General features: G+C 45.6%; 1 protein-coding gene and 1 long non-coding RNA gene across 3 annotated transcripts in view; one reads left to right on the forward strand and one right to left on the reverse strand.

Annotated features, from left to right (window-relative positions):
- The window catches only part of SLC9A9 (solute carrier family 9 member A9), a 541,491-nt gene that overhangs the window by 484,360 nt on the left and 41,079 nt on the right, over nucleotides 1–16,052 (forward strand). The gene's annotated exons all lie outside the window — the stretch shown is intronic.
- Nucleotides 13,059–14,533, reverse strand: LOC109730494 (uncharacterized). Of its 2 annotated transcripts, none has more exons than XR_012920124.1 (3): nucleotides 14,395–14,533; nucleotides 13,596–13,784; nucleotides 13,059–13,469 (listed from the first exon to the last, which is right to left on the reverse strand). It is a non-coding gene; the product is annotated as an uncharacterized LOC109730494 (long non-coding RNA). The 2 variants fall into 2 exon arrangements; XR_012920125.1 differs by having other exon boundaries at nucleotides 13,596–13,767; nucleotides 14,395–14,530.

Below are 16,052 nucleotides of genomic sequence, written 5' to 3' on the forward strand. Positions count from 1 at the left end.
ATGCAACTAGTCTCATGAACCTGGGGTCTTGAGCAGCATCTGCATTTGGGCAGACAGGGGTCTTCTTCCTTATTTTCAGGCAGGCAACAGAACTGGGTATTGCAGGCTGACTAAGGACCAGGACTGACACCTGAAATGCCACCCCGTGTCAGGGAAACCGGTAGGGACTCTGGCAAGCCCAAGAGTTCACTTCCCATAAAAGGCAGCCATTTGTGACCGATAGGTGGTTTTATTTGGGCCACTTCATGCCTCTGGACAATTGGCCATTACATTTACTGGCTAATTGTGAGGTCAGTATGTAGTTACAAGTTCTGCTTGACTACATTGCTCATTCTAAACAAGCAAATCATTTTTCCTCTCCATGTTTGTTTCCTCATGAGAAAAATGCATCTAATAATATTATTCTTGTATTTACTTTACAGGGTTTATTGAATGTTACTCTGAGTTCCTCAAAGAAATAACACAAAAAAATGCCTGTTCATCTTTCTTATTTTAAAGATTGTAGGAATGACAGCTTCTTCCTAATACAGTTTCAAGTCAATTTCTCATCTTCCTTTTGAAGGATCCTAGCCTTGATTTGTCAAAAGAAGGGTAAAATGCATTTAAGAGCATTTACTAGTCAACGGTGAAACAACCTTAGGTGTCATTTTTGAAAACAGATTGAGAAATAGTAAAGATAAAAAAACTATGTCAACATCCAGCCCCACTACTGGTGGTTGTAACAATTTTCTAGCAATCCCACTGGGTGGCAAAGGCCTCTAAAGAGAGAGGAATGGGGAGAGAAGGAAGCAGATGGAATGCAGAACATTCCAAACCTTCAAAATGAATCATACAATTTGTAAGTGCCGCTTTCTTTAAAAGAAAGATAGATGTCTGCTTATCCCCGTAGCTGGAGGGTCTTGAATAAGACTGGTGGAAAGCATGGCTCGCCAAATCTCCAAGACCCACGGTGTGGAGGTCAGCAGAATTTTAACAGAGGGAAGTCTTCTAATCTTGGTAACAACAAGACACCAGCCTGAGAGAAGAGCAAGAGGGAAAATGAGGTGCAAGTTCTCCCCAGCTGTGGGCTCCTGGGAGAGCCACCCCGCATTGTACAGGAGCTTGTCCCCGAGGAGGGCTGCCCAAGCTGCCGTCACCAAGTTCTCACTTCTCAGCAGGCCTGATGCCTGGCTGGACAGAGGGAGCTGACAAGGTCCTGCCTCATTTCTTTCCTCCTTTAGAGGCAGATAATTAGTGCCTTTAATCACTGAGGGGTTGATGTTAGGTTGGTTGTTTGAGGGGAGATCATTTATTTTTCTTTTGGCAGAGGTCAGCAGTAGAGATCTCTCTGTGTTGGTAATAACGGTTAATGATTATTGAGTGCTGACTATGTTTCAAGCCTCGTTCCTTTGCAAGTATGAACCTTATTTAATCCTTACCACAACCCTAAGATCAGAACTAAGATTGAATCCCGTGCCCACCACTTAGTGTCTGTATGATCACGGGCAAGCTACTTGAACTCTCTGAGCCTCACTCATCTATGAAATGGAAGTAATAATCACTCTTTCCTCAGGGGTTGGTTGGGAGAATTGAATGCAGTAACGTGTAAAATGTTTTAAGTGTTCAATATGAATTTTCTCTTAATATTGTCAATATCACCTTTTCTTCTCTTTCCCTGGAGTGTCCATTACATCCTGCTGATTCCCAGCAGGGCCAATTTTCCCCACTGTCCTATTTTTGTACCATGTCAGATAGTCAGGGTTTATCCATGCCCAGAGTACATTGTTTCCTATTTACATGCCTGATATGGGGCCACCAAGGTATTTTCCTATCACCATTGTGATATGTCATTGTCAGTGCAGACCCAAAGGCACACTCCCAGGCAATTCTCTACTCAGACTACTATTCTCCTTGTGGTAGCCAGCACAATGTAGCAGAGGTCCTCTTGCCCCCGAGTTTGGTAACTGCCAGTCTGTGTGCTTCCAGAGATTCCCATCCAGCCCCTCTCAGAGCACTGAGCACACGAGATTGAAGTTGCCTATTCACTTTATGTCTCCCTTACCAAGATAGGAGCAAGTTCGAGGGCAGAGACTGTCATAATTAGAGTTATATCTCCATTGGGAGCAAACTCCTTGACATAGAGTAATTGCACATTGTAAATGTTCAGTGGATCCATGTATAAAATGGAATAAAATTGGCAGCCTCCTTTTGCCCATGTGGCCAAATTTGTGGGCTTGTGAGGGGCAGGTGGTTTTTAGTGGCTGAAGATGTGGGGAATGTTTTCACCTGGGCAGGTCCAACAATGCAGCGTTTCTTCTTCGCATCTTAGCTGCGAGCTCTGCAACTGCCCATCCCCAGCGCCCCTCGATCCTGGCTGTCCCTGCCAACTGTAATCCCACTGTCTGTGCAGCAGCCCAGATACAAATCACAGCACCCTCTTGATGTAGCTTTGGGCAGGAGGAATAGGTGTTGCCATATCCCCTCTCTGCCTCCTGAGTTTTTTCACCCACCAAAGACCCTTCCTAGCTGCCTTTTGGAGACCTTTTCTCCCCTTCTCGCCACAGCATAGGGCCATGGGATCATGTTCACACCACCATTACATAATTAATCCACATTTTATCTTTACCCCAGGGAAGCATTACACATTGGGCTTATTTTAACTCTGCCCAGGTGGGAATTCCTCCAATTAAAGACGATAATGTGAAAACCTAAAATTGGTACAGACTGAAAGTAAATATCATTAAATCTCTTCAACCAAAGGACAAGCAACCCCCTGGGTTTATATCATCTCCTGATTCCTGAACCATGATTTTGACACGTGATTTGAAACTTAGGAAAGTGGCTAAATGGCATGTTTTAGTTCTTGTTAGGGTGACGGGGATGTTTGTCCAGGACCAGCCATGGACTTACTCCATGTGCAAAACAGCCAAGGAAGGAAAAGCAGACTGAGTTTTGTTTCCTCATGCCACGTAGCACAGGACTCTCGAAACAGAGAGAGCTCTGTGAAGCCGAGCCGAGCAGAATGTGCCCAGATGGAGCGCGTTGCCGTTAGAGACCCTCGCCACCCATCAGCCCGGTCAGAACGAGCCAACTCTATCTTTGCAAAGATCTAATTTTAGAGAGATCAGAGCTTGGTAATGTGTGCTCAGTATAATGGGAATAAAATGTGACTTCCATTAGTTAGATGACCGACCAGAAGATGTACTACAACTTATCTTTGCTGGAGCCTATAGCTGATGCATTTTAAATTTAATTTATTCTCAGAAATTGATATTCTCTATTTGATTTGCTACCCCTATGAGCTCTTCTACTAAGGCTGCCCAATTGTATGGCCATTAGTAACCAGAGGACTCTCTCACATGTTGGAGTTGTTTCTTTGAGTTAGACTCCTAACCCTCTAACGAGAATATTCGAAAGCCAAACAGTACTTTATGTTTCACTCCCCAGGTGTGGAAGGGCCACTGGACACAGCACTGCCCGCCAGCCACCCATGTTGGGGGCAGTGAGGGACCAATTCTCAAGTCCCCAGGGCAGCTCTGAGGTTCATCTCCAGATGTGGCTCTTCCTGGCCCAAAGCGGAGTGAGCTAACCTGGCTGCCTCTCTCTCAAGTTCTATTTCACATCCAGCGTTGCAGACAGTGCCAGGGCACTTGCTTGGGGCCAGTTATTAATAATATTTGTGACAAGCAGTCAGCAGGGAAGAATTGGGATCTGTTTCATCTCTGTGGTGCCGCCTCGAGGAGGGCTGGCCAGTGGGAAGAAGCAAGGCTAAAGGAGAATGTTTTGTTCTTCAGCTGAAGAAACTTTTTTCCTTCAGCCAGTTTAGAATGATTTAGAATGGTTCGTTTCCATGGAGCTTTGTTTTAAATTCTGAGTTCATTTGTAGCGATACTTGCTAATCAATTTTAAGTGGAAACAGCTGCTCTGTGTCACTCGCACAGCCCCTTTCAAGCCCTGAAAAACTATAATTCAAACCATCCTCTCCCCACCCTCAAACCTCCTCGGAATGCTCATTCATGGGGCTCTGTCCGCTGGGTTCCTTCCCGCGCATGCCTGGGTCAGCCCCTCTGTGGGGACAGGGCAGAGGGCCAGCATGATGTGGGGGGAGATTTGGGAACAGGGAGGAGCAGGGCTCCCAGCACATGCCGTGCTGAGATAGAGCAGTTTGTGATCTCAGCAGCAAGGAATGTGATCCACGTGAGGTATCTCGGCTTCTCGCTCACTCGACCCAGCACGTACTTACTGAACAGCTACTATGTGCTGGCAGCCTGCCATCTGCTAGGGATAGAAATGCAAAGATGCAGACTCTACTCTCAGGGAGCTCTCAGCCCAGTGGAGGCGGCAGGATCTTAGAGTTGAATGCCAGGATGGAGGTGGGGATGGTGTAGGGGGTGCTCAGAGGAGGGCTGCTGAACTCCCTCTCCACCCGCCCACACCCCCACATCTGTACATGGACAGGCAGCTATGGGGGGTGTTTCACTACCCAGAAATGGGTCTTGCCCAGCGTGGGATGAAGGTGGAACGTGTTCCAGTCTGCTCTGCGCTGCAGCACTGCCCATGCGTGGCAGATCCATTCCCCAGGCTCGTCTAGGAGAAGACAGACATGCTGCCTGGCCTCTGCCCTGAAGAGTAAAAGCAGGATGACCTGAGTGTCTTCCAAAAGGCAAAACTTTAAAAGATCGTGAACTTTCACTCCTCTGTTGCTCTCAGGCATGGGTGTCTCTATCTGTAGGAATATGGGAATAATGCTTGGAATATATGGGGGAGATTCAGGGAGAAAATAGAACCGTTGACATTCTGGCAAAAGAATATGAAGAAATCTTATGACCAAAAGGGATGTGGGGAGCGTGATGGCGGTGGAGATGGGGGACGGGCAGTACGTTTCCAGCCATTGTGGCTACCAGGAAGGAACAGGGTGTAGCTTAGAAGACTCTGGCAATTACAAAACTAGCTGGGCCCTGGCTGTGTTTTTTGAATTACCTGTGGAGCTAGGTGCCAAAACAAAAAAAAAAAAAAGGAGGCAGGAATAGGACTTAATCTGCAGAGTGCGACTCTTCCCCATCACTAGGTCCTGCCTTCCAGAAGTAGCCATGTGGCTGAGTAGAGCTTTAGAATCAGCAAGACACTGAACTCTGCAGTTCCTCTCTGACAGAACCCGGCTCCATCTCCTCAACCACAAGAGTGGCAACAGCCAGACCTACCTTGAAGGACTCAGGAGGGTTAAGTGTAGTGATCCATGTGGAAGTCCTTGGCATGGTACTTAGTCCACAATAGAAGATCAATTAATGGGGGGGGGGGCATTTCTTAAATTGATTGGCCTATGTTCTGGTTTTTTGTGTAATGTTATAGTTTTATCAAAGTCTCCTAAAAGGAGTTAGCTTTCTTGCTCAGAGAGTGACCTGAAGTAGATTATCTGAAAAGAGAGACTGTCTAAAGAAGAGCTTGTCCCCTGGGATGGAAGGCTGACTGGGGAGTTCCCTGAGCCAGCACGATGGGGCGGGTGTCCTGGGGCACGAACTGCCATCCTCGTGTGAGCAATGGTCAGAGACGTGAGGGACAAAAACCTGAGAAATGACTTCCATCCTCAAATGTCTGACATTAGAAAATAGCAACAGGCTGCACTGAAGGAAAATGATGAGAAGACCTTCCAGGCCGCTGGGGATGCCACCCCAAGGAATGAGCTGCCTGAAGGCAGGGTAGAAAATGACTGCTGTTGGCTGGATAAAGCAGGGTGAGTTTCCATCTGCTAGACAGGAAGGCAGAGAGATGGAACAGATGACGTCCCTGAGTCCCATCTCATCCTCTGGCCTGGTGAGCCAGTGTCCAATTTGGAAAGGCCATGCCTACTGCCCTGACGTGTGGCATCAAGCAGCTCACCTGCTTCTGTCCTCTGGGACAGGTTCAGCGAGAGTCAGGGTAGAGGTGTGAGCAAAGATTTGAACAGCTTCTCTCCATATAAATTCTCATCCTTCTGAAAACAGCAAGGCCAGACCTTCTGTAGAGGTGCTTTTGTGACACTGTAATTGAGGGTCAACTGTTTGGAAACCACTTGTTTTTCCTCCAAAGTTTATTCCGGCTCCTTTTGACTTGCTATTGAATTGAGGCTTGTGGCAATGCATTTTTGACTATCCACCACCCCACACACACACACATTAGTTCTTGTTCAGTAAATGACAGAAGTCACATATCCTCTGACATTGCAAGAGGGCAATTATTTTTCTGGGGTGTTTCGACTCCCTGCAACTTAAACAAAATTGCTGGCATCCAGACTTTGTTGCTCCAAGCTTAAGGCATTACTTCTCCTTCTGGTGGACAAATGGAATGTTTCTCTCTCTCTCTCAAAAGGACTAACATTCAATTTTTTCCCCATTGAGTAGGGAAGTGTGATGTAGTTTCAAAATATTTTCTAAGGCTGACCTTAGAAAACTCTCAGAGAAACTAAAACGTGGAATGTCAGTCCTCCCTCTTCACTGTCATGACATTTAGGGTTGATATTCAGCACTCATGGGGGCGGAGTCAGGTGGAGCGATAGGTGGAGACAAAAGAACATTCAGAACACAGTTCTTCCACCTTTGTCAACATAATCAGGCATACTTGCTAAGAAAACATGCTCTTGCAGAGAGGAGAGACTTTTTCCCAATATTTTTATTTTATGTAATAAGAGCTGACATATCACTGCCTGCTTCCACTATCACTGTACTTAGTCCTAATGTTCCCCATTACTATTGTTTTGTTCTGCAAGGTAAAGGGTATAGTTACTGATAGTAGAAGCACCCAACCTGCCCAGAAGGGAAGTCTGCTTTTACCTGGCTCCTAGGGAACAATTTCTCATATCCTGGAAAAATTGAATTATCATGGAGCAGAAAGAAAATTGAATTGGAATTGAAATAAGAAGTCTGAGCCCAAGCCCCTTATATGCCCGTGAGAACTCATTCTTTCCTATGCTTTTAATTTCCTTGTCTGTAAGAACGAGGACACATACCTCACAAAACAGGTGTGTGGGATGCACAAGATGTGTGTGAATGGTCTTGCAAACTGTGAAGTCCTATACAAATATATGGTAACAGTACGACATTTAAATGGGTTTTTTCCATTTAATTTTGCAACTAACCAGAAGAGAGTGTCATAACCAATAGGGAAAGCAGACATATTAATTTATGAATGAAGAATATTTCTGATCCCATGCCAGAGTAATATGCCATCTTACTTCACCAGCCTGTAAGTTCTATTTCTTTGGTAGACCCAAATTATTGAAATCTGGACGTTCAAGGCATATTTATTTTGCATTTTGGATATGGGGGCTATTTCACTGCCTTTTCTGCTTACTGAGACATTCTTTCCCTTATTGCTAATGTACAAATGCTTCTGCACAAGAAAGAGATGCTGGGCAGCTAAGAGATGCTGGCCATGGCAGACAAGGCAAGAAGGTGAGGACCCCTGAGCAGGGCCAATTGGTGCTCCGTGGGTTTGCTCCCAAAGAAAAGACCACCATCTCCCACTGACCATGTGAGTGAGAAGCTGATTTAGTCTTGGCTGAACTGGATAGGAAAGGTTCCCTGGAAGTCAAGTTGTTTACACAGAGACTTCTTCCCTTTTCCAACCTGGGGCAATTCACTTGACCTTTCTGGGCGCCCATTTCCTGATCTCTAAAATGAGAGGCCTGAGGACATCCGACATCCTCCCAGATAAGCAATTCAGTTTGACTCGAGGACATTCTTAGCTCTGAAAGATTTGAGGCCCAGAGTATTTTTCTAGAACTTTAAAAATTTTCCTTCTGACTTTCTGTTCACAGAAACTATGACCACCTAGAGGGATAGTGCCCGCTACTTTGCTTAGTTCCTCTGGCATGTGCTCGACCTACCGACACATCCTCTTTAAGGATCGCTCAGAAGTTCTACAAGTAGAGTGCCTACCTTATGTCGGGAGAGTAGGCAGGAAAGCAAAAGTATCCATTTCTGAAACTGGTGCAAACTTAGATGCTAAGTTGGGATTTAAAAAAAAAAAAAAGTGTAAGACTTTCCAGTTTTGTTTTGTAAAGGCCACACCACCCCCGCATTTCACTTCAAGCATCTTGGCTCTCATGTTGGCCTGATACCAGCTGCAAATTCATAGCAGCCCCAGATTTACGTGACTTTCTTCTAGAAAGGAGATTATTACCCAGCCCCATGGAAAAGTAAGAGCGTTCCCACTGGAAACTGTTCTTAGTTTATAAACCTCACTCGCGGGCAGACTCAAACTGGTTGGCAAATCATAGCTCCTTAGAATTTGAGCCTTTCTTTGGGCATCCTTTGTAAGCTGCCTGAACATGGAAAAAGTGGCATGTCACCCTAGATGTCGATGAATGTTAAGGGTGGCACCAAAAAACCCTTCCCACTTGACTCAGATGCCTCTAGTCAGTTCAGCAGCACTGCCCAGAAGACTGGATTCAACTAAGAGAAGAACAAGTCTAAAAATTATAAAATCTCAGTCTTACTCCCGATAAGCAATACATGTGTGGCTGGCTGGCCCTAAGCCAGTTCATGTGAAAAGTACAACCTTAAATTTAAAAATAAATCATTTCAATAGTGAGCCAGATCCCTTGCCCAGCCAGGGCTCCATCAGTGAAAGGACCGGCGCAGCCAAGGCTGGGTACTATTTCAGGAAGCAACGAGATTTGAAGAAACAGACATTTTTTTTCCCTCTAACCCTCACCCCTGGGAAAAGCTCAAAAATTTCCAGCCACCAGGCATATGACCAGATGCCCCACAGAGAGGCCTGGTGGGAATTCACATGGACCAGACCCAGGGAATGGCTGAGAATATTTCTTCCCTCTCTCCAACCTTTTCTTTTAAGGGAATGACTAGATATCCCCAAAAGACCGCTTGAGATAGAGGGAAACAAAAGGTTAAGAAAGTACTCCTTTAAAGGAACATCTGCTTCTTCACCCTAGAGTGCAGAAACGTGAGAAGAAAGGGTCTGGAAATCCTACACTCAACTGGAAAGAGAGCAAACCTTTATCTTCCTTGCTAAATAAAAACTACTGAGAAATCATGAAACCAAGCCTAGGTCAGGTATCCAGGGTTTGATAAAAATGGGGACGTACTTGGAAAAAAATCATGTAGTGAGACCAAATGAAAAGTAAAATTTTCTTTTGCTTTTGTTTCCTTTTATTTTACTTTTATGAAAAATTATTCAAGAATAATTGCAAATGAGAAGTACAATCATAAAGGTACCCTCTGGTGTTTCCACAGCCAGGAAAGAAATAATATAATACTGTAGAGGGACCTGGCTTTGATTCCTGCCGTCCCCCATCTCATTATATGGCCCCAGGCGAGTCATTCAACCTTCCCAATCCTCAGACTGCTCATGTGTAAAATGGGTTGACCTTTGAATTAGAGGAACTTTAGAAATAATCTGAGAACCCTTGATTTATGTATTCAGGGTTGGAGGTAGAGACTGTTTGATATGAATGGAACTTGAAGTCCAGATAGAATCCAAGCAAGCCCAGGGAGGGAGAAACTGCTTTCAAAAGAACATTAAGACCTTGCTCATATGTATAAATGTCACGGAGTTGGCCAAAATAGATTTAGAGCTGGTAAGCCCTTTAGAGATTTCCTACAATCCCCATGTTTTATAGGGGAAAAAACTGAGCCTAGAGAAGCTGAAGTGACTTACAAAAGATCACCCAACACACATCAGTGTCAAGGTAAAAATTCGGGTGTCTGTTCTGGGAGAGACTGTGTGAGCCAGGGAAAGCCAGGCCAGACTTTAGAAAAAATTGCCACTACTTACAGAAAGTTTACCCCAGGCCATTTAACCCCCACAACCCTGAATGATGGATGATATTGCCAGGGCCAGCTTCATGGGCAGGAGACCTGTGTAGACAGGGAGAGACCCCATTTGGAAGGGCCCCATGTCTGGTTTAATGTTCCATGGCCACTATCTTGAAATCCTTAATTTTTAAACAAGGAGTCCCCCATTTTTGCACTGAGCCCCACAAATTATGCAGTTGATCTTAACTATCTCCATTTTATAGATGTGTCAAAGGAGGCTTGAAAAAATTAAATTGCTTGTACTTGGTCCCAGCCACTCACCAAGATGGAGTTACACACACACAGAGCCAGTGGCAGGGTGAAAGTAGAGCAGACATGCTACTGACTTAACAGAGTGCTATGATTTCAGAGCTGCTTTGGGATTTCCCCTCTGATGGCCTTGGGTCATTGGCTCTGGGTCAAGTGACCAAGTAGGGTGATCAGCTGGGAACTATAAGGAATCCTGGCAATCCCTTGGGAAAGTCCCCAGCAAATTGGAGTGAATTGGTTACCCCACTGCCAAGTCAAGGGTATGGGGCTCCCAAGGATACCCAGCCATGTCCTGGGCTTAGTGGGCTGAATATAGGTCCCCAGAGGCCAAGCTGGAGACCTTGACCCAGGCAGAGGGTGGGTGAGCAGCCAACTGGCTGTCATTGCAAGGCTGGGGACCAAGCAAGTGAGGTCAGAGGGATCAGTTGGCTTGGGAGCAGACAGGCTGAAGGCCACATTCAGAGAGACCCAAGCCAGTCTGGAGATGGTATGGGTGCAGACAGCCAAGAGCAGAGGGCAACAGGCCAGAGCAGAGCCCTGGCATGTGGGCTCAAGGGGCCTTCAGCTTAGTCTGTGACCAAGCAAGCCACTTTACTGAGCCTAAATTTCCTCGTTTGAAAAATAAGGGAAGCAATACTAATCACAGGCGGTTATTGATAAGAGAGATCATATATACATAATGCAAAGTTCAGTAGGGCCACAATGAAGGTTTTGTGTTTATTTAATTCCTTAAATATTTATAGAACCCTGTTATAAGCCAGGCTCTGTGGGACACAGAGAAATACCTCCTGCTCTTGTGGGACTACCTGATAGTGTGCTAATAAATGTTTAACAACCAGCTATTTGGAGAAAAAGTAAAAACAGCTTTGTGGCATATGCCAGTTTCCATGGTGTAAATACTCCCCCCATGACTGATGTCAATCTACCAATGTGAGGTCACTGAATACACAGTCGGAAAGAATTGTGCATAATCTGCTCTACTATCCCAGCCAATCACTGAGCTAACCCTCTATTAGAAAGAAACTATGGGCCTCCCTGAGGAAGTAAGATTGCCACTGTGGCTTGAAGGATGCAGAGACATAAGCAGAGTAGGGAAACAGCATGTGTGCAGGCCAGGAGGAAAGAGAAGAAGAATAGAGCAAAGCATGTCTGAGAAATGCCTAGAGCAGGGAAATATGGGACTGTGGAGGAGCGGAGACCAGAGAGTACAGGAAATGAGTTTGCCATGTTCCACAGTTGGGGTTTATGCTGAGGAAGCCATGAGCAGAATGCTTATAGTTCAGAAACATCACTCTGGCTGAAGTATAGGGAATGTATTGAGGCTCAAGAGGGTAAGCAGGGAGATCAGGCCATGGCAGTATCCCATGCAGAAGATGCCAGCGACCTGGGCCAGGTTTTATATAAAACAAGAATTTATTGAGCATGTGCCATGTACCTATCACTGTGCTAGGCCCTGGTGATTCATCAAAAATCCTTCATGTAGCTTATAGGCAAGTAATGTTTTTAAAGGTATAATAAACTTTCGAGGGTGTGCAAGGCACAGTACTTAACACCATGCATCACTATCTCATTTAACTCTCACTTCTAGGGGTTATGTTCAAATGTTACCCTTCTTTGAGATAGCAGGCAGGTTCACGGTACAGGCAGATGGAGTCTGTACTGGATTTCAGCTACTACCTGTGAGACGAGCCCATGGCAGCTGGAAGGTATATGGGCGCTGGAATCAGGAGGAGGCCAGGTTCTCTGGGGAGCCCTCAACCTTCTGCCAGCAAGCTCCAGCACAGCCTCCCTGACAGTGCTTCCTTAGGAGCATTAGAATCTCATCAGTCCAGGAAGATGACTAGATGGTACAATGAGGAGAATAATGTCCATATTTTTCAGAGTCTCACATTTTAGAATTTTTTAAAGAATTCCATTTTTATAATTTTCCAGGCCATGTACAAGAGGAAAAAAATAAGTGTTCACAACAATCTGATAAAATTGCCAATTAGAATATACCACAAAAGGAGGAGGTTTTGTTAGACTAGTTTGTCCATTCTCAAATAAATATAAATCTGACAAATAGCAAGGAGTCTTCTCTACTGCTTGACAGCTGAGAAATTGAGAACACAGTTGTGTGACTCAAGCCATGGTTTCAGTGGCCCACTTCGTCTCAGAGAGACACTTCTTGTTAGCTTTGATCAGGGGCTTTAAATAGAATTGACCTTCATTAACCAGATCTAATTTGCCAAAAGATTTCCTTGAGACCATTTCACATGTTGGTATATATATTTTCATAGGAAGAGAAAGCCTAGAAAGAGGCAGCCTATCAACTCATTTCCCTATAGTATCTGTCAATGTCATCTTCAGGACTTTAAGATCCGACAGAACAAGTTCAAGGCCTCAAGTCCTGGTTTCTACCACTTCTGAGCTGTGTGACTCTGCGAAATTTACTTAACCCTGTCACAGAATCACAATCACTTTGTTTGGCGGATGGTAGCAAGAGATATTCTTGACAACCGTATAAAGTGGACAAAACCATTTTACAGCTGAGAAATAGAGATGTTGAGAAGAGGGAACAGGGGTCACCTGCTAGAACATGAGAAGAATGCCTAATGGGGCTTCCCAAACAGTCACCCTTTCCCATCCTACCTCAATGTCCCACATCAGTTGGCATTCAGGATTCTTGAGCAGACATAAAAGCTGTGATTTTTGCCTTAGTCACCAGCAGGGGGAGCTAGACCGCCGAAGGGGGCAGAGTTGAGACCTAGGGGTGGGCGTGCTCTTCCCCTGACCTTGCAGGTAAACTGTCAACCCCCCTTGCAAAGATCTGTGTGTCAAAAATAAGGCATTTAATACCACATGACTGGAATTGTAACAGGAATACTCTAGCAGGAACGAGAAGATGTTAAACCAGCCTTTTAAAAAATTAAAAGGAGATGGATTTTGAATGCCTGAGGGAATATTTTGGGAAGAGTTGTTATTATTCACATTATCTTTGTTGAGAGACACTTCAAAGAGACTCAGCCTTATCAGCAGTGATAATTTATTGGCTTCTCTGAAGATAGATGTTGGGTGTCTCGTTTATGAGCCAGCCTTGGCTGGACTTTTTACCAAGTTCTCAACCCAAGGCCCCAATGCTGCCAAGATGAAGCCCTGTCTAAACAAGGCGTAAACACACCCCTCAAGTGCCTCTCTTGTAAAACTCCAAACGATTAAGAGGCTTTGGGTTCCTCTCAGTTTCATGTCTCAGACCTAAGATGTGTTCCACCTGTTAACTCGAGTGTTTGTTGCTGCTGAAATCAAACATGGCGTCCCCTGGGCACAGCCATTAAGGTGGTGTTTCGTAGATGGCTCAGCCAGCCATGATTAGATCAGTCCATAGTTGAGATGAAACATTTCTCTCTCCATCTCTTCTCCTTGAGGCCATCTCTCTAGTAGTAACCTCACCTATGTATGAAAGGCAGGAAAAGGAGAAAAAACACTGAAGAAATTTCATTATGTTACTATGAGCAGACTTGGTTATAAAGTTATGTGAAAGGAACAGATCAAACCATCAAATATAACTTGACTTACAAGTCCCCACTCCAGGGGGCGACTGAGAATTGACTGTAGGTGCCATCTTCCTGCAAAGGTCTGCAAGATCTCTTCCTTTCCTTCCCCATTCAGCTGACACGTGCTATAAATGTCTTCAGGAAATCAATAAATGCCCAGGGAAGCATTTTGGTTTAGCTTTCTAAAAACTAACCTGGGATGAATAAAATTCTGTTAAAAAATAGGGAAAACAAATTTTTAAATCACTGTGTTAGGGGACCAAGGGCAATAACTATGCTACTATAAATCTAAGCCCTTTTTTGGCTTTTGAGGGTGGTGAAATGGGCCCAGCAAGCACTGCAAGGGAAATCTCATGGAGGCCATGCAGGTGTGGGTGGAGAGACCCAGGATTAGCATGACAAAACAGATTGGTCCCCTCATTGTCTGACACAGGACCCTCCTCTACAACTGCCTCTTTGAGCCTTAGCTTACCAAAGCAATCCTTCTCAAAGGCAAGTCTCACTGTCTTGGCCCTGGCTTAAAAACTGGTCCTTCCTACCTACTCTTACCTCAACCCTACCACTTGATCCCTTCTCAATGCCCTCATACAAAAACACTCCAGAAATATCGACTGCCATACTGTTCCACATCTCTGCCTCCCCCCAAAAAAGAAAAAAAAAAAACCTGGAACAGAGAAAACACTTGCTCATCTTTGGAAAGTCAGTTCAGCTACCACTTTCTACTAGAAACTTTCCCTGAACACGCGTCTACATTCCCCACCCCAGCACACACACACAGCTGCTGCTTTGAGTTTCTGACTGCGTGTCTTGTTTTCACTCACCTGTGCCTTTCTCTAACTCATCTGCCCAGGATCTAGATGGGCCCCTTGTTCCAATTTGCACAAAGGCTGTGGATAGGCTGGCAGCGGCCCTGGAACAGCAAGGGTCTGTGGGGACAGGAAGGCGCCCCTGGAGCCCTCGTGTCACGCTGGAAGTCGGGAAGGGAAATGCCTGGAGAGCCAGTTGTGCCTCTGCGGGGGAAGGGCAGGATGTGGCGGGCGGGAAAGGGAGGCAGGGAAGGCTGCCAAGGAGTTGTCTGTGGTATTAAGTGGACGTCTGGGGCTTAACTGAGATGGATTTGTAATGTGGGAGGAACTCCACTTTCTTGTGCAGGATAACTGAGAACAAGGGGGATTATGCAATTTGAAAACATCCAGTTCCAGAAAACGTGATGATTCCTGACAGTGACCCACTTCGCTTGCACTGTTTGGCTTCTCCCTCCAGTTCTGCCTGTCTCCGGCCTGAGTCACTCCCCATGAAACAGTTGCTCTGTCCTCATCTTCTGCCCTTCCTCACTCCCTCATCTCTTCCTCTCCTGTCATTTTTCACCTTCTCTCCCCATTTCAGGGGCCCACGCATCCTCCCCACTCCACACACACCTCCCTCCCAACTCCCTGCATCTCCTTTCTTGGGTTTTTCAACCCTCTCAACACCTACTTTTCTCCTGTTTTCTGGCATCTTTGGGCTCTACTGTGCTACCTGATTTTACATCTTTTTGCCACTTTGTTCAACAAGCATTGCTTAAGCACCTACTACGTTCTAGGCAATGTGCCAAGTGCTAGTGAAACAAAGATGTGGGCCATCATCCTGGAAGGTGGGCTGACAGCCTTCATCATTCCTCCTCTCTCCAGCCCTGCTCCCACCCCCACACGGCTTTACAGCTCAGGGTAACTGGTTCCTCCTGCACTCCGTCAGTATCCAGAGTTTCCAGGGGCTCCCATCCAGCTGTGCCAATGGTGAGAGGGTCACAACACTGTTCCTGGAGCCCCTGGCAGGGGACAGGGGGCCAGGTAGGAAACTGATGTTTCCACCCCTTGAAAGTCAGGAGGATGCAGTCCCCACCTTGCCCTGGCCATTCAGCAATGCCGCCCTCCCCAGCCCTCTTCCTAGGGTGTAAGGGAGGATGAGATGAGACCATCAGGACTCTGAACCTTTTTATTCCCACTCTACAGCTCTGTGAGGATTGTCTTTTTCTGATTTTATAAAAACACCTCCACCTATATTATGAGTGGCTTGAAAATTAACAGGTGACTTGTGTTTTGCAGACCAGAAAGAAACCTTTCCAGCTTTGGGTGACTTTAGGAAGGTGTTTGGGAAGAGATTAACTAAAATACATCAAGGGAAAGCTGAAACTCCAGGATTGTGGTTCTCAAGTGTTGGTGGGTACCAGAAACACCAGGGGAACTTGCAGAAACATAAGGACTAGGCCCTACACTGCTTCAATGGCCTGAGTCTCAGTGGCTCTGCTAGCTCCTTAGTGATCCTGGTGGTTTAAGCACCACTGCTCTAGAATACCACCTCCATCCCCAAGGCCAGGCTTCTTGCCACAGCTTTTAAAAAATCATTTCCACCCTCTTACTGATTTCTCTGCATCTCTGGAGTATGTTAAGCCTAAATTGTGTGAATAAAAGAGAAAGCAATTGGTACCATTAAAAGAGGG

This window comes from Microcebus murinus, chromosome 1, assembly GCF_040939455.1.
Source record: "Microcebus murinus isolate Inina chromosome 1, M.murinus_Inina_mat1.0, whole genome shotgun sequence".
In the NCBI taxonomy this organism is placed as follows: Eukaryota; Metazoa; Chordata; class Mammalia; order Primates; family Cheirogaleidae; genus Microcebus; species Microcebus murinus.